This window comes from Zosterops lateralis (assembly GCF_965231275.1).
Source record: "Zosterops lateralis genome assembly, chromosome: 1".
Classification (NCBI taxonomy): Eukaryota; Metazoa; Chordata; class Aves; order Passeriformes; family Zosteropidae; genus Zosterops; species Zosterops lateralis.
The window spans coordinates 145,759,865-145,783,241 of NC_139762.1; the positions used below are offsets into that span (position 1 = coordinate 145,759,865).

At 40.6% G+C, this 23,377-nt stretch overlaps 1 protein-coding gene across 1 annotated transcript in view; it reads right to left on the reverse strand.

Annotated features, from left to right (window-relative positions):
* TRPS1 (transcriptional repressor GATA binding 1) overlaps positions 1-14,609 on the reverse strand; it is a 211,792-nt gene extending 197,183 nt beyond the window's left edge. Inside the window, exon 1 of the mRNA XM_083861715.1 lies at positions 14,498-14,609. The gene's annotated coding sequence lies outside the window, so the exon portion shown is untranslated. The remainder of the gene's footprint in view (positions 1-14,497) is intronic.
* Positions 14,610-23,377: the final 8,768 nt, after the last annotated feature.

Consider the following 23,377-nt stretch of genomic DNA (forward strand, 5'->3'; position numbering starts at 1 on the left):
GAAGCCAAGACTTGTCTTTAAATGAAGAATAAATTTGGTATCTTAAATAAATAGTATTATTCTAAACATGCACTAAAATAAACCATGTATTTTAACAAGAGTAGATACAAAATATCATCATATTTATCATTAGAGCTTTATATACCTGTTGGATTGCTGCTTTCAAAGCCGTAAGAAATGTACCACTGTCTTTGAATTAAAATGCACGTTCTTTATGCTAAATCTGTGAAGGTTCTCCTGTGGGAAATACTGAATTCTACATTAATTTTTTTTATTTAAAAGGAAAAAGCTTACACAGCCTCAGAAATAATAAAAAAAAGGCAAAAATCCCAACTTTGTCCATTCAGCCTTTGATTCTGTCTTTGCCTTAATAAAACTGTTGACAGAAATGAAGGTAATCTTTGCAGCGACTTTTTCATCTTTCTTTAAAACCAAGGAGTTTAACTAGCTGCAGTTGCATCAACCCTTGCACCCTCGTGCAGCTCGCTATAAAGATGAGATCCTTGTCATTTTTTTGTCCATGTCTAACATTTAATGAGGAAAAAACTAAAAAAAATTCCATTTAAACTCTAAATTTTGGCTACAAAACATCTCAGTAAGACACCAAGATAATGTCTCTCACAAATCAAAACAGCAGCAGTAGTACCGTCTGTAAACTCAGAATTAAAGAGCCAGCATTTTCTACACAACTGTAAAAAGTATTTATAAAACACTTTTTTTAAAACATTTTGCCCATTCTATAGCATGGGCACTGAAGGCTATAAATAACTGGATCAGTAAGTAAATTCACCATATACTCAAATGATTCCTGAGGTAACTCAGTAAAAGCTGAAGAGCTTGCTGCTGGTAGTTAATGGGATAGCCCAACTCCAAAGTCAGAAAGGGCAAAATATCTCCCTTTCATTAAAAGGGTAGGGAGGGAGGCTTTAAAAGGTACACAATTAGTTAGCTTTGCAGTGATTAATTCAACAACTGCAAAGCCAAAAACAACTTTAGGCACTTAACCATGAAACTGTCAGGTCTCTATGCTTGACGATAAAGCATCTACAAAGTAAACATTAACTTCTGTGTTTTTTCCTACGTGCATATTCCATCATGAGAAGACGATAACCAAAAATTACCAGGCAAGCTCGGCAGAGGCTTCCTACACCTTATTCCCCCTAACAAAGAGGTAAGATGTGCCCAGATTCCCTTCCTTTTCCTTACTGCCAGCTCTAGTAAAACAAACTCAACAGAAGGGATTGAGAATCAGATTGAAAATCTCTTCCCCAAGGAAGTGACGAGTTCATTGCAATAAGAGAGCTTTAGGGGACCCCTATACTAACCACATCCCATCCACATCAAGGCAAAAGCAGGCAGCAGCTCTTCCTCAAACCAACTCTCCCAAGGAAGCAAATGGAAGCTCTGCACAAGTAAGGAATGCAAAAGCGTAAACTTTATCATCTCTTTTAAATAAACTCCAAAACTGAGTAACTATCGAACAAATCGAAAAAGACCAGGAAGGTGACAAATTAAAAGAACAAGTCAACATGTTTCTCTGACCTGCAAATACTTAATTCAAGCACATTCTTCTCCCAAACAAGATGCCTGTGTTTTGACGGCTGCTCATAATCAAATGTGTCACTCACAAAATTACAGCGTTCGAGGAGGGTACTGGGCAACTGAAAATGGTTTTTGCTAGAAGTGTGTCACAAGCAGGTCTTTTAGTTACCTCAGAATTGCACACGACTTCGCTTCATTCCTTTGCACTGGCTGCATGCGGGTTGCTTCATAGAAATATAACTGCAGTAATCTGCTTGACAGTAAACAGTAATCAGTAAACACTATTTACTGAGCAGATGTGTGCCCCTGCTACTCTTTCAGTTTACCTATCCTCCATCTCTGTCTTCCATTCTCAGTCCCCTTGCTCTCAGAAATTTTAGAGGGGGAATAAATAAATACAGGTAGTGAAACAGTGAAATCCCAAAGCTGGCAAGGTTTTCCTCTCTGAATGGACAAATTCTTAACTCCATGCAGCTCCAGACATTGAAGGATTAGATCCTAACCAGGGAAAACACAGGAAAATGGTAATAAATATCGCATGGTAATCCGCAGGAACTTTGGTCCCAATGTGATTTTTCTACAGTCCTACAAAAAAACAGCATTACAACATCCATAATCTCAGCTCGTATATCAGAGCACTCTCTCCATTCTCCTTGCCCTTCCTTCTTTCATGTAGTGCATTTTCTAAGAAAATGTACTTTTTCTGCGAAAGTAAAGTCAATGCAGCCCCATTCCGGACTGAAAGCAGCACAGCAACTCTGTGAAAACTACCATGGACCATCACACTGCACAGACATACACATGAGGAGTGCAGGGTTCATGGCAGCATTTCTCTGGTAGGGGCTAATCTGAAATTCCTTCTGTCAAAAGAAGTCACAGTTTGCTGGAGAGAAAAAATAAATAAATTGTGCTCATGTGCAGTAAGAGCACTTCATGTCATAGTGGATTTTACAATATCTTAGTTCTCTTCCTATTCAGGCATCTATCTTTTTGACAATAAATTCTGAAGATCCAGGAAGGTAAAACTTGCTTAACCATGAGTCTCATTCACCCGATTAAAATAAATTCCACAGCCGCTGCTTCTTTCTCCTGTAACTATTTTTTAAGCTCCTTCCCACTGACAACTAGCCACTGTCATGCACCACTACAGACACAAAAATCTTTTAAAATGTCAGCTTTTCATATGCTTAATTTTGTTCTATTCAGGTAAAATGTTTTGCAGCGTAAAGTTCAGCAGAGCTGCCAGGTCATCTTTCTTAGTAAAGATTTTCACATTCACAAATAAAAATTGAGAAATGACTGAAGAAAAAAAAAAAAAACTGGACAAACGATTTTAAATGTTCCTTAGATAATGCAGTACCACAACAAATCTCCAAGGAAAGTTAAGCTGAGACTGCCATGAACACCAAATAAATCTGCACCACTGGGATATTTAAGGTCCAATAAATCTTACTTTCCAGTGTTTTAAAACTCCAGAAGATAGTTTTGCGGCTCTAGACTCTGTCTGCCTACAAGCTATCAACTCAGACCTGCCTTCAACTCAGAATATTTGTGAGAAATATTTTCAGAATATACTCATGTTTGCTGAACTACCAAATTATTAAAACCTTTATTTAAAAAAAAAAGAAACCAACCACAAACACACATATACATACATAAAAACCAACCGAACAAGTTACGTTCTTCTTCTGTTTGTATGAAAATGCTCAAGAAAGTTGGCCAAAAATGCCCGTATTTCCAATTCAAATTATTTTTAATTTTTTAGCTATCTCTTGTTGCAGTCAAAAATATAAAGCCAACAACTAATTGTAAAAAATAAAATGCAAAGCCATAAAATTCCTCACAGAAGAGCCAAGGAACCTAAGAAATCACACACTGTGCAATTTATCTGATACTGTTAAAAATACTAACCACTGAAAAAAAATTAAAAATCAGATGTTATAAAAAAGCATTTTATGTACTATGCTGCAACTTTCTGCAGTTTGGTTATACCAAAAGCACATTTTGTGGATTATGGAAGTCACTGCTTCCCTTAGCCTGACAAAAACACCCTGATGACATGGCATGCAACCTGTTGAGGGCATTAGAGCCTGCTTCCATAGGTATGTACCTGTCACACCAGACCTCCAGTCACTATTTCTACACTGCTATCCTTCACTGCTATCTCTGTAAACCTTTTGGAGAGAAGTTGGTGAGGACAGGATAAAAGCATGCCCATGAAGCCAGTGAGCAGCAGCAGGGCTCAGAAGCAGGTGCACTTCCTAAACCTACTTTTAGTTTTCATTCCACTTTGGGAAATGAACTGTTTTCCAACCACAATAATCACTTTTAAAGGTGACAGACCAACTGTAGTCCTGCTGAAGAGCAGCTTCATGCAGTGAAATACTCCTTGACCATCCTGAGTGGGGCAACAAAAAAGGAAGGTGGTGCCTTACAAAATACTATGTCCTTGGTCCAGCAAACTGCTGTAAAGTACCAAACTCCACTAAGTGCAACATGAAGCCCCAAAAATCGCACTTCCCTCTCAGTAAGCTGCAACAGTATTAGGCATTGCCCAATGAGGACTGGATCTTACTCTAGATGAAGCTACAGGAAGTTTTGTCCCTTCCAAGTACACGGGCAGATCAAGGCCATAATCAGCGGGAATAATCAATCTTTGGTTAATCTTTGGTAGTATCTAAGTTTCTGCCAGGTTGGCACACAAAGCAGGTTAGATTCACTTTTCCAAAAATCATTTGCCAAAAAAACCAAACCATCCTAAACATTAAAAAAAAAAAAAACCAAGTTACGCTAAGCTTTATTTTTCTGCTAGCAAACCTCATGTCACAAACAACTGAAAGGCAGTGATGCAAAATGGATTCTTGCCTAGATTTGTAAATTTTTCCAGGAGTTGTAATATCCTGTATTTGATGACATCATGAAACTAGCAAGTAAAAGTTGGTTTTCAATTTGTTCTACTTTTCCCTCATTAGTGTCTGTGTCAGAAACAGAATAAGAACCCTCATTAAGTCACATTAAATTCTTTAAACTCATTAAGGGCTCAGAGAAAGAACAATACAAACACTGGTGTTTTTGTAAAAAAATTATGCAACACAGATGGACTTTCATTTCCATGTATTTTTAGAATGGATGTATGTGCATAGGGCAGTTGAAGAGAGCGATCTGCACAAGGGAGAAACAGACAGAGTCACAAAGGCAGAGCACCTCACATACGACAGAATGACACTGAAATAGTAATGAATTATGCACAATCACTTCTGACCTGATATCGATGAGGCACTTAACGCTTTGTACCCTGAGTTCTGGAAGAGCTGGAGTCAATGCTGTACTCCACACTTCTTTACAACTAAGGATTCTTTGGGACTTTCTACAGGGCAAAGACAACCTTGAAGGCCACACTGCCAGCAATATCCAGTGGCAATCAAACCCTTTGTCCATGGACTACTTTGATTGCAGCTGCTGTGGCCTAACATACTATCTGATTGTAGGTGAAGATATATCTACTAGTCATGCATACGGACTTACACGTAAGATACAGGTGTGTGCAGAGTTTCAACAGTCTTGGAGAATATCTCTGGGTGTGCAAAGGGTGAGTAATTGTTAGAAGATTTATTGTAGCTGAATGACTCAGATATTTGCTGTTGATAACTTCTGATCTTACCCCCCCATAAGACTGGAAATATGAGCTCAATGCCACAAAATTATTTACATTCCTACAGTATGCTCAAACAACTATTACAGGATTAATTTAATCCATTACATTATTATTTTTTTTCATGACAGACATAACATGCAAATAGGAGTTTAGTTCTAAAGAAAACTCCAGATCTGAGAAACGCAAAAGGAGACTAATTGGATGGCATAAATTTCAAATGTCTGTAGCAGGCCACAGAAAGAAAACAGTATATACAGTAGATGGGAGACATGAGTTACTGTTTCTTCCTTCCCACCACTGTAACAGCTGAAATGAGAGGTAGGATTTTTACTGAGGGCCCCTAGATTTCAGCCTCCAAAGCTGGGTGGGATGGGCAGGCAGCCTCTGTTGAGCAGCTCTCCTCTCCCATTGCTCTAGCAGAGGCAGATACTGTTTACCTGCAAGGCACATGGTAAGGCTAATCTATTTTCACAAGCTTTTCCCTCAGGTATTTGGGGCAAGGTTTAGTTTATTAATTGTGTGTGTGCATGTGTGTCCATATCTATTTGTGCAAGAGGAAAAGGCTCAGCAACAATCAACATGTATTGCATTTTTGGTTTGTACTCTGCAACTGCAGCTGGCCAACGTCTGCTGAGCGTATTTAATACACCTAACACTGAGAACTCTAAATAATAAAGCAAACTACATTCAAGTTAGAAAACTGGAGTTATCTTTCTTTCTTTAACTGAATTCATGAAGCAAAGCTTCACCTCCAGAGTAAGTTTTTGATTATGTTCCACATCTCATGGCTTCCGCCTGAAGAGGGGTGTGTGAGAGTCAAGAAGACTCATACATATGTTGAAAACACTGAAACCCCCAAAGAAAATTGCTTTATCCTAACTCATTTAACTTTCATTAAACCACAATCTGAATACAGGAATTTTAGGCAATACTTAACTTCGGGATCTACGTCAAACTTCTTTTAGATAAGTTGAAAATACTGGTTTTTTAAAAAAATTCCCCGTAATGTCACTGGGATATCCAAAAGCAACCTGCAAGGTATTCGGCTAGGCAGACCATGCCTTCTTTCCCCCTCTCTTTTTAATTAACTACTAGCAAAAATTACCGTGGTGGGGTTTTTTTGTTGGTTTTTTTTGTTGTTTTTTTTGTGAACCACCACCAAGCTGTATGTTTAATTTTTTAAGTTTCAGTTTGTACTTCAGACTGCAGACTTTGCAAAGTAGGTCAGGAATACCCAAAGGATACACATTTGAAGGCTACAGATAGCAGAACACACCATTTACGGCTTTGTATATACACATACATACACATTCTATATAATATAGGTAGATAGATTCAATGATTTAAACACACTACATCTATACCGTGTGTTTCAAGAACATTCAGATATTTACACTGTTAGATCACCACTCATTTTAGACACACTCTAGTGCCAGCTGCCAAAAAAGGTACACAAATCAAAATATGTTACCTTTGTTCAAACAATACTGCTGTTCATTATATAATAGAAACTGTCATGCTTAATCTTCCAGGAACCAAGAACTGGTACATTCTTGGATCAGAGGTGGCTTGAAATGGTTTGAGGCAAAACTGAAGCGCACTGTTAAGTAAATCTTGCTGAGAAACCTAAGTGCATTGATGATTTTTAGCATCATCTTTTACAAACTTTTTTTTCTCAGATCTATCAGTGAACTAAAAATGCTGGAATATTTTCAAAATACAGAGAAATTAACGCACCAGCAATTTTCCTGTGACACTTTTACAACATCACATTAGACATTCCCTCTTGCATTGTCAGCCTTGCCAGATGTAATGGGGGATCTGAAAAGGATGCCTGAGAATAGACAACACGATGAAGTAAAATGTACCTATAAAAATTACACGTTGACTTTGAAAATACACCAAAACCTAATTTTTCCTTGAGCATTCTCAGTATCGTCCAAGTATCCCAAAGCCTACTGAGGGCACTAAGCTATAGGCCGTGATTTTCATTTTCCATCGGAGATGAAAAAATCGCTAAAAGCAGCATTCAAAAATATGTCTACGGCATGATAAAGAGAAATACAGAAAAAAAAAATTGTTAAAATGCCTTAAATTCTTCAGAGTTGGGCTTTTTAAAATCATATTTTAACCTGGGAAATTGCTAAATTACAAATACGTACACTTCGCTTATTGAGGAAAATCTCTTTTACAGCTTTACTACTCCAGGACTTCTTCAGATTTTTAAGTATTTTACAACTTCATCTTAAATAACATGGATTATACAGTATTCATCAGGCAGACACAATCTTACTTACAGACAGACACAGACACACACAACTCTGCAGGGGCCAATCCTGCAGCTTTTACTGAATCCAAAAGTCCCCCTGACGACAGTGAGTATTTTTCAAGAATGAGAATTGCAGGATCAGGCCCCGAAAGTGCTTATGAAGATGAGATGTTACTTCAACAGATTGAATGTTAGATTAAATATAAAGACTGAGGCAAGACAAGTCTGGGGTTTAAACCCTAGGGAGGATTGACATTTAAAGTGTTGCCACTGAATTATAGCTCTCCACATTGGGTGGGGTAACCTCCTACTGGGTGGAGTGTCTCCCCTAAAGGAAGGGAAAACTGGCACAAGCCAACTCAGTCTTTGAACGATTTTCCTACTTGCCAACTTATGAAGTCGTCCTGACGTCAACTTCGTCATGAAAGTCTATTGCCCAACTCTGTCTTTTACTGTAGAAAGTTTGCTTGTGCTCAAAACCCCAGCAGATGTAGAAAAGAAATTAAGGAAAAGAGACAGAAAACCATGAACAAAATAAAGAAATGAGGAAAAAAACGTGTTGACTGGATTTTACAGTTATTTTAAAAAATCCTTTTTTTGGGTTTTCTTGTTTCTAATATGGAGTTAATGCAAATAGATACAGATCACTCGAAACTATTACTAAATATATTTTAAAATCTCGTTTAGCTTTAAGACACGGGGTGGAGAACACACAGAAAGTGGACACTCTAAAAGATAAGATCTCTTATGTGTCCTGCAATGGCTAGTGAGTATCTTCCTAATCAGCGTCACTAACAGGTGTAAAACACACTCATACTAGGAAAATAATATTCATTGAACAGCCATCAAAGTTAAGTTTAACTTATTATTTCTCTTTGAATCAAAATAGTTTCTTTGAAAGAAGGAGTCAGGTGCTGGACAAGACAGAAGGAATGCTGGGGGGCATCAAATAAAAACAAAACAAATAAAAAGGATAAAGCATCTCAAAGTGCCCATGAGGGGAAAAAAAAGTAAAATCAGAAAACAGTTTAAGTTACCGTAACCTGAAATGCACCAGCCATCACAAAGAGCAATTGGAGAAATCCAGCAGAGCTCAGCAGGAAAGATTTTTAATAACAGATTGAAAAACAAGAATAAAAATAACTGCATCAACAGGGCCTTTCTTCCTCAGGCCACAAGCCCGTTTTTACTTGATATTTTAAAAAAATGCAGTTTGGCCACTAAAACCAATCCAGAACATTATTAAAAGTTAAAAGCTACCAATTACTTCTGTCTGTTCTTTTAAAGCAAAGTTTGGCATTACGTCAGTTGGTTTAAAGAAAACAAGAAAGAGAGAGAGAAAGAAGGAGAGAAAGTTTCCTGCTTGTATAAATTAAACCACCAGGGAAGGTGTCTAGCCACTTGTAAAGCATTTATTACAGGTTTTTAAAGGGCTAGTAACATTTTAAAAATTAAATATTTTAAATACATTTAAAGGAAAAGAGAAAAGATGATCTGAGCATGGAAAGAAAGCAGACTTATGAGAAATTAGACATGCATCAACTGAAGCTAAGAAAGTAAAAATTACTGTTAGGACTAAACTTTGCAATTCAAACTAACTCTTATTTTCAAGGCAGAAAATCTTACTGTGGCTGCTGTACTCACACACATCCCTTACAAGACGGAAAAGTTCCACCGAACTTTATGGGATGGAACCAAGGGGGTCCTGCAGAAACGTCCTACAGAAGCGCCACCCGTGGTAATGATGCCATTTAATGAAGCATTTTCTTTCCACAGCTCTGCTTAATCCACATACAGACATCCCCAGCAGGAGTAAGATCCCTTAGTTAATGCAGCAGGACCATATTAAAAATCACGGATAGGATTGGCGAGTTCTGTTAAATTTTAGATGTATTTTTCACTGGTGGTGTTAATATAAAATTTTAAAGAATCACTTTAAAGGTACTAGAAAATAAGAATCTGATAGCACAGAACATGAATAAAACATAATGGCTATAAGTTTCTTACACACAGCTGCGGCAGTTCACCTAAATCATAGTCTTCTAAACCCCGTGATGCCAAATCAGAGGCTCTTCTGACTCTGGACGACACACCAAGTGGACTGGCGTTCAGTTTTGCAACGCTTTTGGTGTGTGACAAAATGTCCACTGGGGATTTAAATCGAGACTAGGGGAGCTATCCTCCCATCGCTCCGTGTTTCATTTGAGCCTTGGTCTGCATGACAAGAAGTCAGAGTAATATGCCAGCACTTTCCTCCCCTCCCTGTGCTCCTCTGCCCCAGCAGCGTTTCTCGTGTTCTGGGCACATACACAACTGGCGAAGGAGCTGCGTTCTGGAAGGCCCTTTATTGATTAGGTGCAAAATAACATCAAGGAGTGAATAATAAGCATAATCTGAAAAATGTAGTTGCATGTCTTGCCCTTGTAAACATTTACTATTTAATGGCGTAATTGTACTTTAATCCTTCACATCATCTAATATAACTCATTGTGCTTTTCTTTTAATTAGCAATCCACACAATCCAAAAAAAAAGCAAAGCCCAGAAAGTTTGTACACACCATAAAAACTTAAGTGCAAGTAGTTTTAAAAAAATCAAATATTCTCTCTTCAGATGCAGGCTTATCTTTTAAAGTCAAAAGAGAACTTCATTGGCACAAGGCAGGAAAAAGAACTCCATAATTCATGACAATACCGAGAAAAAAAGTTCTTCTCCAGAAGGACTGGAAAGGGCACCTTTATTTATCTTCTGGACAGACAAAAATAATAGAACCTAGTCCAGATATACTGTAATTAATGTATTCAAAGGTCAACAGGCAATGGTATTTATACAATAAATGGGAGCAGACTACACTGGTTATAGTATTAATCACCAGTATTTGAAAATAGCATTGTTTTCTTACTAGGTAAGAACTTGAGAAAGTTTCAGAAACAAAAAAGAAACACTTTTCTTTTTTTTTTTTTTTTTTCTCATACCTGCCTGCTATTCTTTTTAACCAATTGGTTTTTAACTCGTGAGGTATAATATTTGGGACAAATATACCCAAGTTTACAGTTGCCCAGGACTGCCAAAAAAGACCCAGGCTACCTCACTAGTTGTGTTGAGGAAACTAAATTAAGTAAGGGCAAACATCAACTGGAAAGTTGTCAGTTTAGTGAATGAATAGCTTCATTTTACACACCAGTTAGAATACCTTAATCAGAACATATTTCTGTTCAAGGCCAATACTTTTACAACCAGATGGCAGTTTGTTCTACCTGAAACTGTATTAAAAATGTAATTTATTTCCACTATACTTTCACCTAACAAAAAGGGTTGTCAGATTCCCAGCCTATCATGTTCAAAAATATTTAACCATAAACTTTCTCACAATGCTGTATTTGGTGTTACCCACAAACCTTTATTAAAGCGATACTGCCAGTGTGGCTTCAGTTAAGATCTGAGAATGTTTCTATTAAGATTATTACATTAAAAGATTGTCAAGAGTTTGTAAGAAACATAAATATTCATACACATACAGCCCCCCAGCCTTAGAAGGAAAGTTCCACATAAAAAGAAAAATTTAAATACGTACCAAAAGTTGCCTGGTTGTAATTACATTTTGGGTTTTTTCCTAAATGTCTCTGCTAATTTTTTAACTCTTTCACACTGTAATGTAAAATAGCTTTATTTCAAAGCAACTGCCTGATAAACTGCTAAAAGAGGTAATTCGCATGAACAGAAACTAATTAGTCATTGTTTGCACAACGCTTTGAAAATATAAAACCCAATGTGTCAGCTAGCATTAAAATATAATATGATTGGAATACACAGATTTGACAAGAAACAATTGCATGTCACAGACACTCAAGTCCACAGACAAGAATTAGTACTTTGCTGTTATAAATGCACTATCACGATATGTGGATAAGAGCATTCTTTACACTCAGCCACAGCATGCATGATAATAGTGTGCACTGTGAAAGTTTACTACAAATGCTAGAGAAGACATTATAGAAAATAATCCTGCTAGGGATTCATCAAATGTTACCGAATTTGCGCTCACTGATAAAAATGTAAGTCAACCCATAGAGCTACCACATAAATTATGCTAAAAATGCATTAAAAACATGAAAGGATAACCTGGCTGCATCGTGTTTGATGCCCAAAGAAGTCTCAGATCTGTGAAGCTGTCATTTACATTCTTTTCCTTTATTAACAGTGCTATGAAATAAAAAAAAAAAAAAAAGCCATACTCTCACAGGCAGAGACTGCTCAGTGTTATTTGGAGTCTGTTTCAGAGGATCACAGGCAATACATGTAAACTTAAAAGCTGATGCAACTTTGCCCTTTACTTACTTTGTTGTGACTATGTATATGCAAAGTTTCAAACAGAGAAAGTAGTTATATGCAACCAAAAAAAAAAAAAAAAAAAAAAAAAAAAAAAAAAAAAAGGCGATAATCAGACAGAACAGGGTGGATTATGAACTGACTGTTTTTCTCATGTCTAATCTCCCTTGATTTTAAAAAGGTGAAGCAGACTTCTGTTGTCACAGTCTGAGGATAAACTTGTATACAGGCACTGATGCACTACTGAACTTCAGAATCACTGACTCTTTGTGGCAAACCTCAGGCAGGTATACATTATTCAAGAGGAAAAAAGAAAAATACTTTTTTTTCACCTTTACAGAGAAAGGTTCCACTTGTTTGGTTTGACCATATTATTAACAGACTTTCATTCAGTGGTTAAAATAGAAAGAAAAAAAAATCTTTCAAAGTGTTGATATCATTTCCAGACAGTCTTGTCAGCATCACAATTTACAGGAAATAGTTGATGTTCTCAAACAAACCGTGTGTTTACTCATAGACCCAGATTACTTAAAAAAGAAAAAAAAAAAAAACAACCTTCACTCTTTTGGAGGTTGTTTTTTTTTTTTAAATGTCACTCTGGTGGAATATCTGAGAGAGCTGTCTAACCTAACACACAGATTGTGAACATGAAGCAAACACTGCAGTTCAGAAGACTACTGTAACTTTTATTCTCATTTTGTCCACGTCAGGAACTGGCTCTTACCACCACTTTCCTTTGCTGCCCCTTGCATTTTTAACTCTGGCAGTCTTCTCTAAATGTTCAACTTCTACTAAAACCAACAGGAAAGTAACACGATGCCACCAACATCCATAGGATTCGGTTGCGTAGCTGAAGACGACAGCCCAAACGACAAAAAAAGTTTGATGGTTCCTTGAGAGACTTCACTGCACTCAATTAAATACAACCTGAGACGCATTAAATTATTGTCTCCTTCCATCAACATTCAAAATGTGCTGCGCAACTGTAAAAGGAGCGAAGGCAGCCCAGTGTGCAGGACAGCTTTAGGTTTTCTTTGCCAGACAATCTGTGCCCCTCGGAAGCGGCTTGTGGCCTTGGCTCCCAAAGGGTGCTGGGGTGACCCGGCTCTGCCAGGCAAGGTGCTCGCCCTGCCAGAGAGCAAGTGATGGAGGGGAGACGTCTCTCCAGCTTATCACCTAGTTAGCCTAGCCCAGCCAGCGCACTGGAGAAGTTTGCCATTTGCAGATAGAAAACACAACCGCTCGTGGAAAAAAAAAAAAAAAAAGATAAAGGAGAGACTAGCGGGCCCCACTAGAATCCGCGTAGGAGTGCCGGGGTGTCTGAGCGCCGTGATTTGCAGCGGGGAGGCAGATAAACAAAGCCCCCGAAATGTCAAGCCCCCTCGGGGAGCCGCTCGCAGCCCCCGATCCCCCGATGCCCGGCTGTCCCGGCCTCTCCTCCATTCATTCCGCCCTCGGGAAAGCCGCAGGCGGTGGCTCAGAGGGGGCACCCCCGGGCCGGGGGGCGGGGAGGGGAGACGCTCCATGCACCAAGTTGTGGCAGGCGAGGAGAGAGAGCCGGGCGCGGGGAGGCATCGCTGGCAGCGGGGCTTCGCCTTTAAGAGGGAAAAGTTTTACGTCTCTCTGCCTCTGATTCGAAAAAAAAAAAAAAAAAAAAAAAAGGAAAAAAAAAAAAAAAACTAAAAAAAAAATATATCACCACCACCACTGTGTCGCCTGTTCCCCCGGCGTGACCAGGAGGGATCCCAAGCCCTCCTCCCGGAGCAGCACCGCTCCGCACTCGGCCTCTCCTGGTGTGTCCCAGGGAAAGGAGAGGAAAAATAGGAAAGGGGAAAAAAAGATTCAAAGGGGAAAAAAAAAAAGGAAAAAAAAAAAAAAAAAGGAAAAAAGTTTTTCCCAAACTTACTACTCTTCATGCTGGTGCCTCTGTGCCCCGCTTGTCATGATCCCCATTAAAACTTCCAGCAGCGGCAGGAGCGGCAGGACCGTGCGACTGCAGCCCATCGGATGCGAACCCTCTGTGCTCGTCTTCTACTTCCACCCCCCGCGTCTCCCTTCCCCTCCCCCCGAGCGCCCCGGTGCCGGGGGACCGGCGGCCGCGGAGATAAGGCGCGGAGGGGCGGGCAGGGCACAGGGCAGGGCACAGCACAGAGCACAGAGCCGAGCAGGGCCCGCCGCTCCCCTCCCCGCCTCCCCTCCCCGCCGGGGGGCTGCTCCCCCTGCCCGCCGCTGAACTTGACCCTCCCGACTCCGGCGGGGCTACCGCCGGTTTGAAGTCGCCACCACTTTGCAGCCATCGCACACACACACACACACACACACACACACATGGCTTTGACCCTGCGGCGGAACGGGGGGCTGCGAGTGGGGGGGGATGCACCGAGAGGAGCCTGTGAAATCCGAGCAGCCCCCGTTGCCTGAGATTACACACGCTCTCACCCACCCTCCGCTTTTGTTGTTGTTGTTGTTGTATTTATTTTTTAATTTTTTTTTTGGGGGGGGTCGCACCCCCGTTGCCCCCCCCCCCCCCCCCGCCGGGCACGCGCCACGCCGCCGCGAGCTCCGCGCGCCCCCGCCCCCCCCGCGCGCGCCCCCCCCCTCACCGCGCTCCCGCCGCCGCCGCCGCCCCCGCCCGGCCCGGCCCGGCCCGGCCCGCCGGCCTCCTGCCCGCCGCCCCCGCCCGCCCGCGCCCCCCCGCGCTTACCTGTTGATTAACCGGCAGCAACAGCCCCGGCAGCCTGGAAGATGGTGGAGCCGCGGCGCGAGCCATGAACCGTCTCCCGCTGCCGGCGGAGTTGGACGCGGATTATGTGGCGGTGGCCGGGGAGTGTGAGGGAAGGGGGGGGGGGGGCGGGGGGCCGCGGCGCCGCTGCCTCCCCCCCTCGGCCCCGCGGGCTCGGTCGGCGGGGAGGGGGCGGCGGGCCCGCCGGCGGGCGGTGCGGTGCGCTGCGAGCGGGGGCGGGGGCGCGGCGGGCCGGGGGGCGCGGGCCGGGGCACGGCCCCGCCGGCAGCAGCGAGGCGGCGGCCTGGGAGCGCGGGGCGGCCGGCGCGTTATCGGGACTGTTATCGCTTGTCAGGACCTCCGTCTCCCCGCATTACGTCAGTTTCAAGACACCAACACTATTAATATCAAAGGAGCCTTCGCGGAGGAAAGCGCCACCCCAGACGGAGCGCCCTTAAAGAGACAGTGCAGGCGGCCCCGCCGCGCGGCCCGCGCCGCCCCCCGCCGCCGCCTCCGCCCGCCGCCGGCCCACGGACACACGGACACACCGACACACGGACACGGGCAGCGCGGGCCCGGCCCAGCCCAGCCGGGCGGAGGGGGCGCGTCCTGCCCCGCGGCCGCGGGACTTGCGCCCAGCCGGAGCAGCGATAGCCGCAGGCCACAGGCGCGCCCCCAGCGCGGCCCGCGGGAGGCGGCGGCTCTGCCCGCGGCTGTCACCGGGACCCGCGGGGCTGGAAAAGGTGCCGCTGGGGATAAAAAGGCGCGACCCAGGCGCGCCGGTAGCTGCCCCTCTCCGCAGCCCCCAGCCCTGCTCCCGCAGGTTTAGTGTCACCGCTGTGTCCCGTGCCCCCCGTGTGTGTGCGGGCAGACAGTTCCCAGGCTGAGCGGTGAACAGCCCCGTTACCGGTCGCAGGTCAGCCCCGAGCTGATCCGAGAAAACCCTCACAACTTTCCCTCCTCGCTCAGAACTTTTTCGACTCGAAATACTCCTATATCCCCCATGCTACGGGCTGCCAGAAGTGTGCATGTCGATGTAAAAACTCTCTCCAAGGAGAAGCAGTACATAAAAGGTTCCTATGAAAGGGCTTTAAAACCCCAAATATAGTAGGCGTTAAAAACTATGTAAACATTTGTTGGGTATTTGGACACAATTTCTTTGCAGTTAGGTGACTTTATATGGCGTGCTTTTCCTCCCATGCAAGTTGTTTTAGGCTGATTTCACGTTCTAATAGATGCATTCTGCTTGCCTGCAACTACTAAGACATTAACCGAGGAAGAAGATGGAAAAGAGTTAAATGTTTACAGTTTGAGAGTTGAAGCTGCTTCCCCCCAAATATTTGAAATTACATAACTTTTTCCTTACAATTTCACTCTCAAATACATGGTGTAGTGTAAAGTAACAAATCTTCAGAGATACCCGGTGACGCAAATTAAACTCTATTGTAAAACTTACATCGTTCTCTGCCCTCGCTCCAAACTTAAATATTCTTCATACATGTTTAATATAATCCACTGGCAGATTTGTAAAGTAATTGCTTGTGTAAATCACCGAAGAACACATTTCCCCCTTAAGTTCTTTTGTAGGATTGTCTGATAAAGCACTTTATGAATAGAAAAAGAGTAATTCACATACAAGAGGTGAACTTGTCATATTGAAAATGGAAGGTTGCATGATCAGGCACACACATTAGGATCCCCGACACAGGGAAGGGGGAACTCACTGATTATGTGTGGTACTCCCTCTATACCCATCCACAGAAAATGAGTTTGGAGCAGCAGAGAGATATATGGAATGCTAAGGAAAGTAATGCCAAAATTTAACGTTTGTTACAAAGTCTGCCTCGATACTTTAGTACCTCATGTTTGGTAGCACCCCACTCCTATGCAAACAACCTTTCCTGACTTCATAAATTTACTTTTTCACAAGCTGCAAATGCCATGGCTGAACCACAGTCAAAAAGACAAGCCACTTCCACGAACTTTAGTGAATACAGAACTCTGAAAAGCAAGTATTTCTGTCGCATCAATTCAAACGTGTTTTTCTCAGCAGTTTCAATTTTATTATTTTTACTGAGCATGTCAAGCCCAAGTGACTGTTCGCTTGGCACATGTCTTGCATGGGAAGGGTTAAAATAGGCAGGTATTTTGTCTGATGACTTGGCTAAGCATCTTACAAGCAGGGCTTGAGTGGAAAATATTTAAACAAGAGTTATTTCCCTTCACTTCTCTGCTCTAGTGAGACGTATTAATGTTTTTTTATTTTAAACCAGGAAATGATGCCCCCCACACCTTAAATCCCAGCCAGTTCTTATGTGTGGCTGTAGCTTTCCCAGATTTTATTCACATTATGACAGACAAACTGTGAAGATCGATAACAGCAAAAACACAGATTTCAACATATGTAAAGCTTGATAACAAACATACCTTTTTTCACCTGTAGAGCAGCATTATAGAGGTGTATTTTTAAAGGACATGAGAATTTCTGTGCATGCACTTTTAAAGTGAAACCGCAAAGCCATTCATAAGCAAAGATGAGAAGGACACAACATGTCTTCATAGTTTCAAGTGGACAACTCTAATGAATTACTCTATCTCTCAGAAAAAGTTTGTTACCGTATCTTTCTTAGAAATGCTTTCATGATACATTCTGCATTTCAAGTTAAAATAAAGCAGATCAAGAAGACGTCAATATGAATCTGTTTATATTCACCACAAAGAACTGTAGAGAACTTAACAAAGGCAAAAATATTTTTACAGAATTTTTCAGGAAAATTATTTATTTATGAAATAATTTACAAAGAAAATTTTTACCTCATGGCTTAGATACATTGCATATGCTTATGATTGACACAATATGTTCAGGCTCAAAGGCCCCCCCTTGCTTTTTTTTTTTTTTTTTCTTTTTTTTTTTTAATTCTAGCGGGACTATTTCAAAAAAGCCAACTAATTCATGAAGTCATACAATAATTGTTTGACAGTTGTTTCCAATACAGGAAAATAAGTTATGTATATTGTTTTCATTCAAATATTTGTTGATTTGTTGTTAGAATGCTTTGACATTGACATGGCACAAATTGCATTAGGAGAAATATTGTAGATTTATTTTCATTTATTATCTTCTACTGTCAAACTTTTCCAAAACCACTTAAAAGAAGTTTTATTTCACTTTGTTCAAAGTTCATAGTTTGCATGAAAGTAGGTTGTTTTTGAAATAACAAGTTCAGCTTTCTCTAATAGATAAGAGCTGAGGAAATGAAGGAAAAGCAGCAAAGTGAGAAGAGGCAGAGAAAGTGCTGCTTTCACTGAGGGGCATGAACAAAGTTCTAAATAATCCTACGGGTTTTTTTACAGCCAGGCACATTCTCCATTGAGGGAGAATACAGAGGCCAGTCACAGTTGCTTCTTGAAGGAAAACAGTATAACAGTCATTGTTTATCAAGATGACATAACATGCCATTTTTGCCTTTATTGTTTAATGCAGTTTCTCTTGTAGTTTACTCAGCGTAGATACAAAGAGGGATTAACAGTAAAGCATAAGCATACTTGTTTTACAATTTCAGCCTTTTAGTGCATAACTTACTGAAAGTACTAGGGCCTATAATCACAATGATTTTACCTGATGGAACATGCATTTCAGAAATATAATCCAACTGTTTACCCTAACACGTCATAAATTGCAATTCTCTACAAAAACCTCAGAGATTGACATTCGTTGCTCTTAAATGCCTGCTGCTTTAGCACACATCATCAAGAAAGTATTTCTGTATTCTCCCTCTGGTTGGTAGCATATTACTTGAATTTTAAAGACGGTTCTCTTATACTGTCTTCAAAAATGAACATTTTGAGAAGCACTTAGTTATGAGTCTGAGGCACTCGAGTGCGAGATTCTTGGGATCATAAACACAGCAACTTGCAGAATTTCTGCAGACCCACTTCTTTTCTTTGCAGAACTTTTGTCACATGAAATCATCGGGAAACTTTTGTTCCCTGTCTTACACCCTGCACAGAGTCAAGTTTCTAAACTTCAGGTTGTGCGCCAAAGGCTAAAAACTACCACTGATTTTCAAAGAAATGGGACTGGGGACCCTAACGATGTGGTTGAAACATCTCTGAAAAGAGATTATATGTTGTGATAGACAGGGCAGCGCTGAAACAGCCAATGAAACAGCATGCAACTGAAGAGCTAATACCATGGCATCATCCCAGATTCAACAGATGTTTTCTAGGGGGATTGGATATCTGGTAATGGGAAATGGAACCTTTCTTTTCTATGTCACTGGTTTTAACACAGGCCAGTAGCAATGGAAAGTCAATAATAAGCGATTCTTGTTTGGTAGCTTTCTCCACTGCATGGTAGAAAAAAGCCCTCCTGACTGCAGTGCACCATGGCTGGCTGGTACCTCCCCACACCCCAGTGGCACTGCTGCCAAAAGGGCCTTGCACAGAAGTGCCTGGAAACCCTTTTCCCTGGGAGCAATCTCCCAGGGAGGGATGGGGAACACCGACCAGGCACAGACTGCTCCTGCTAATGGTGTGTCTGCAGATAGTTAAATAACTCTGACAGCCACAAAAGATAATTTATCACTTTAGACTATCATAAAATCTACTAGAAAATTAAAAATGCTATAACACCAGACTCCCTAAAATCATTTACATGCAGGAATCCACATAATTGTATAGATTTTGATCTTAAAAATGCTATGTAAAAGGCATTCATCCAAAGCTCTGAAAAGCCTCACATGCACATACACATACTTATGAAGTAATACATAATGAGTGTCTCCCAACAAATATCAATAAAAGAAGTGGCAGCATTTCTTCCCCACATTTCAACTGCAAGATCAGCAAATCAAAACAACCTGAGCCCCCTGTCTCGTCATCACCCCCTGCCAGACAGAGCTGCTACCTTTCCCTCCTTCAAATCCATATTCATTCTCCCTCCAGCATTTCTGGGAAGGTTAATCTGGATTGGTTAAAAGTGTGCTGAAGTCAATGGGGGAAAAAAAAAAAAAGCTATAAGTGAGTTTAGTAGTTTTTACATTAGGTCCTATATGCAAGTATTTTTCAATCTTATTCCTAAGGTTTGTTGCTATATAATAGCAGTGTTCTGAACATAGTAATGTTAAAACTCTCTACAGGGTCTCATAATATAAAGCAACAATTCTGTACAGTTGAAGTGTTTGGCTCAAAAGGAATTTTCTTTCACTTGATTTCTTGTAAATACTTTTTTCTTTTCCATTTATGACTTCTAACTGTGTTCAAATCTTTATTTTAATGTGACAGACTACAAACAACACGCTTTTATTGCAAAAAAAAAAAAGAGATTCATTCACATTGATACTGATGCAAGGTCTCAGATTTAGTTTAGGGAAAGAAAATATCTTGCAAATATATATATTTCGCTTTGTAAAAAACAGCACTTTCCATTTCATTATGAACCTCAAATGCATAGCCACAATATATGGCCCAGGAGGTGCGGTAATAGCACTTGGGAATTTCAGACACACAGTGCATTGGTAAAATTACTGAGATGCTGTCACTGTTTTCCAATTACAAATGGAGGGAAAGTCACTCGAGGTAAACATGGCAGTGTAGCAAAGTGGTCTTTAGTGGTCTCTCTCAATTTCCTATGAAATGTCTAAGCACACACAAGAACACACAAATAGCTACATTCAAACAGATTAATTTATCTAACTTTCAAAGTGCTCAGTCCTTTGTGTAGGGAAGGGCTTGACCTTAATCTGGCCTTATCCTCTGTATCATGAGCCAGTCCATCTTGCAAAGATCTAATGAACCACTGCATTCTAGGAGAGTTTTATAGCAAAAAGGAAGAAAGATCAGTATGTTCACAGAATTTCAGAATCACAGAATGTCCAAGGCTGGAAGGGACCTCTGGAGGTCATCAGGTCTGATCCCGCTAATTAAGAAGGGCCAGCTACAGCCAGTTGCCTAGGATCCAATTCCTCCTTTTGGAGACTTCATGATTCTCCCATAGTCTACATGAGTGCTGTAACTTGTTCCTGGTCTGAGACAACTCAAAGGGGCTTTCTAATCCAAGTGAGAAACGCACCCTGACCTGCTTTCTGTCTGACCTCTCCATAAGAATGAATATACATCCACAACTCTTTTAATGGTTAGTCTTTGAAAACAGGTAACCTAACAAGAATTCCACCTTGATTAACACTAAGGCTTGTTGACACCAAGATTAATATATACCACATCCTCTAGTTGTGAAATGGTAGTGCCAGTGCCTTTGTTGAAAAACATAAAACAAGTAGGTATGCTTTAGACTTATTCAGGAGTTTGCTTTGCTTCATTTTCCTCAGTGGTTATCAGTCTTGAAAGAGGTTTCCTGTGAAAAAAGTCATTTGTTTAGGGAAGAGCACAACCTACACAAGCCGCAGCAGCCTTAGCTCACTTGGTTCGGCTCTTTCACATAGAAACCTCATTTCTGTTCATACCTCTCACTCTTCAGGAGCTGGATCACGTGCCTGTATACACGGTTTTGCTAAGCACAGCATGAATCAGGCAAAAATAATGCTGTTAGATCAGCATTCATTTACACTTGGGATCTTGATGTGGTGAAGTTCAGATCATGACCCAGAAAACATGTGTGTCCTTGTCTACTTCAATGCCTGGACAAACTGATCCCACAGAGGGCAAAAAGTAGTCTTTACAACTTCAATATTTTTTCTCCTTCCTGACTCCACTGCTTTTAGTTCCTTTCACTGCTCACATAAAACAGTTACCTTATGACATACTAAAATATTTATGTGCTAAGACTTCTTATTTAACAATGGCCAGAGATACCCTTAAAAAGCTGCTGAAAAACCTGGATAGTTATGCAATTTTCCTGCATGTGGTTTTTTGGTTGTTTGGTTGTTTTTTGGTTTTGTTGGGTTTTGTTTGTTTGTTTGTTTGTTTTTGTTTTTTTCCAGTCAGTGTATGCATTAAAAAAAAAAAAAAAAATTAAAAAAACCCTCATCTCTGACCAGTCCCTTCCCGCTTAGTGCTTTAACATTGCAAAACATGCGCTGATATTATTGACATTAACATACTCATTGAAATAAGGATCATTAGCTATTTTTAAATAAAGGAAATAAAGCTATGCACTACATTATGACTAATATATGAAAGAGTCACTCATACAGTAGTAACTTGTAAATAGAACATTTGTGATTAATAGCTTTATATTTGTGGAAAAAGGCATTCTTTTGAAAGACTGATGCATAACATGGATAGAAATGAATCTGCACTATTTAAGAATTAGAGCAGTAAAAACAAATACAGAGAATTTCAAAGTTATATCTAAGAAAGAGCTATGTGACCTTCATGAGCCCTTAGTCACAGAAGCCAGAATGGCACATAGGAAGCATCCCTGGAGGTAATCATACTGGTCTGGTGCCCTATTTTTCCTTGCCAGGAGTTAGAGACAGCCCAACTAGCAATCCAGAGACACAGCGAGTAAGCTGCACACTGTGATGTGAATTCAGATGAGTACATTTATTGCACTGAAAAATTAACTCTTTTTTGAGGAATGCAGGTGATGTAACATACAAAGTGAATCCAGACCAGCAATGGGGTGAGCATTCTCAAAACTAGACAGAGAGAAGAGTGTGACACTTTGAAAAGTCTAGAAAAAACACTGGTTTGGGAATTTTACACATTACTGTTTGATTTGACTTTCACATGCTCTGCTGAGGGTGTGAATCAAAAGAAGGGATCCAAATAGAAAAATAGAAGTACTGGCTTAAAACAAGCTACGAAGTGTAGCTTTTACGGAGTTGTGTGTACCTAGGCTGCTAATTATGACAAGCAGCCCAGTGAGGCTGTCAGGCAGAGAAAAGTAAACAAAAGGAGTATCAGAGAAAGGAGCACCTCTCCCATAGCAAACTTCATGTATCATTGAGATTCTTGAAGAGAATAAGAACCCGTATAAGGACAAAGTCCTTTTTTCCTTCCCTTCATAGTGCTATTCTTGTAGATATGCAAGTGTTAGAAGAAAAAAAGGCTACTTGGGAAGGGCTCATGCATAGCAAATTTGTTTTCCCCCTTCCCCATCAACTGTAATTACAACCATTCAGACAAAGCTGGTTTTCCCAGTAGGACTGGCTGAAAACACACTTCATTTACATGGCCTAATTGGGCTTTTTTGGCCAAGGTTGTTCTATACACTGACACTAGGACTAAGTACTTAACATTGAAAAGTTCATTCTTGTGGTTTGAAGTTATGGATTTCATTACTTTGAAGTTAGAAAATCCAGAATGAAGGTGTCTCCTTTAACACTGGTGCTTCAGTGTTGTGTACATGCATAAGAATAATATCAGTAATTATATTTGCCTCAAACAGCAAAGAGTCTGCAAATTAAACAGACAGTCATTTTATTTCCTTCTTTCTTTATGAAAAAAAATAATTGAGGTGTATATGCTATGGCATGAAATATTGTTTATATCGTCTTGTAGCCTTCAGAAATCAGTACAGTGATCAGGTGATTTGGGAAGATCTACTACAGAAACGATTTAGGAAAAATCAGCTTCTTCTATATTCTGCTATTTACATTAAAGTAAGATTTGGTTGTATTTATTGTTTATTATTTTGTTTGTAACTATCTTGTCTCACTCAGCAAGACACACAGTTCATGAATATGTACCTTATAACCTTTTCTAAGACAAGTGCACAAGGTTTAGTTTCAGGGCCTTCCATATTGTACATGTCCTCTACGATCAAGAAAGGTTTTGCATAGTCATCAGTCATGGCAAACTCAAGCCATGTCTAGAAAGAAAATTAAATTAATGTTTCACCAGGCCTTGGTGTAGACAAGATTTCAGAAACTGAACCTGTTTTTCCGCATATTTAAT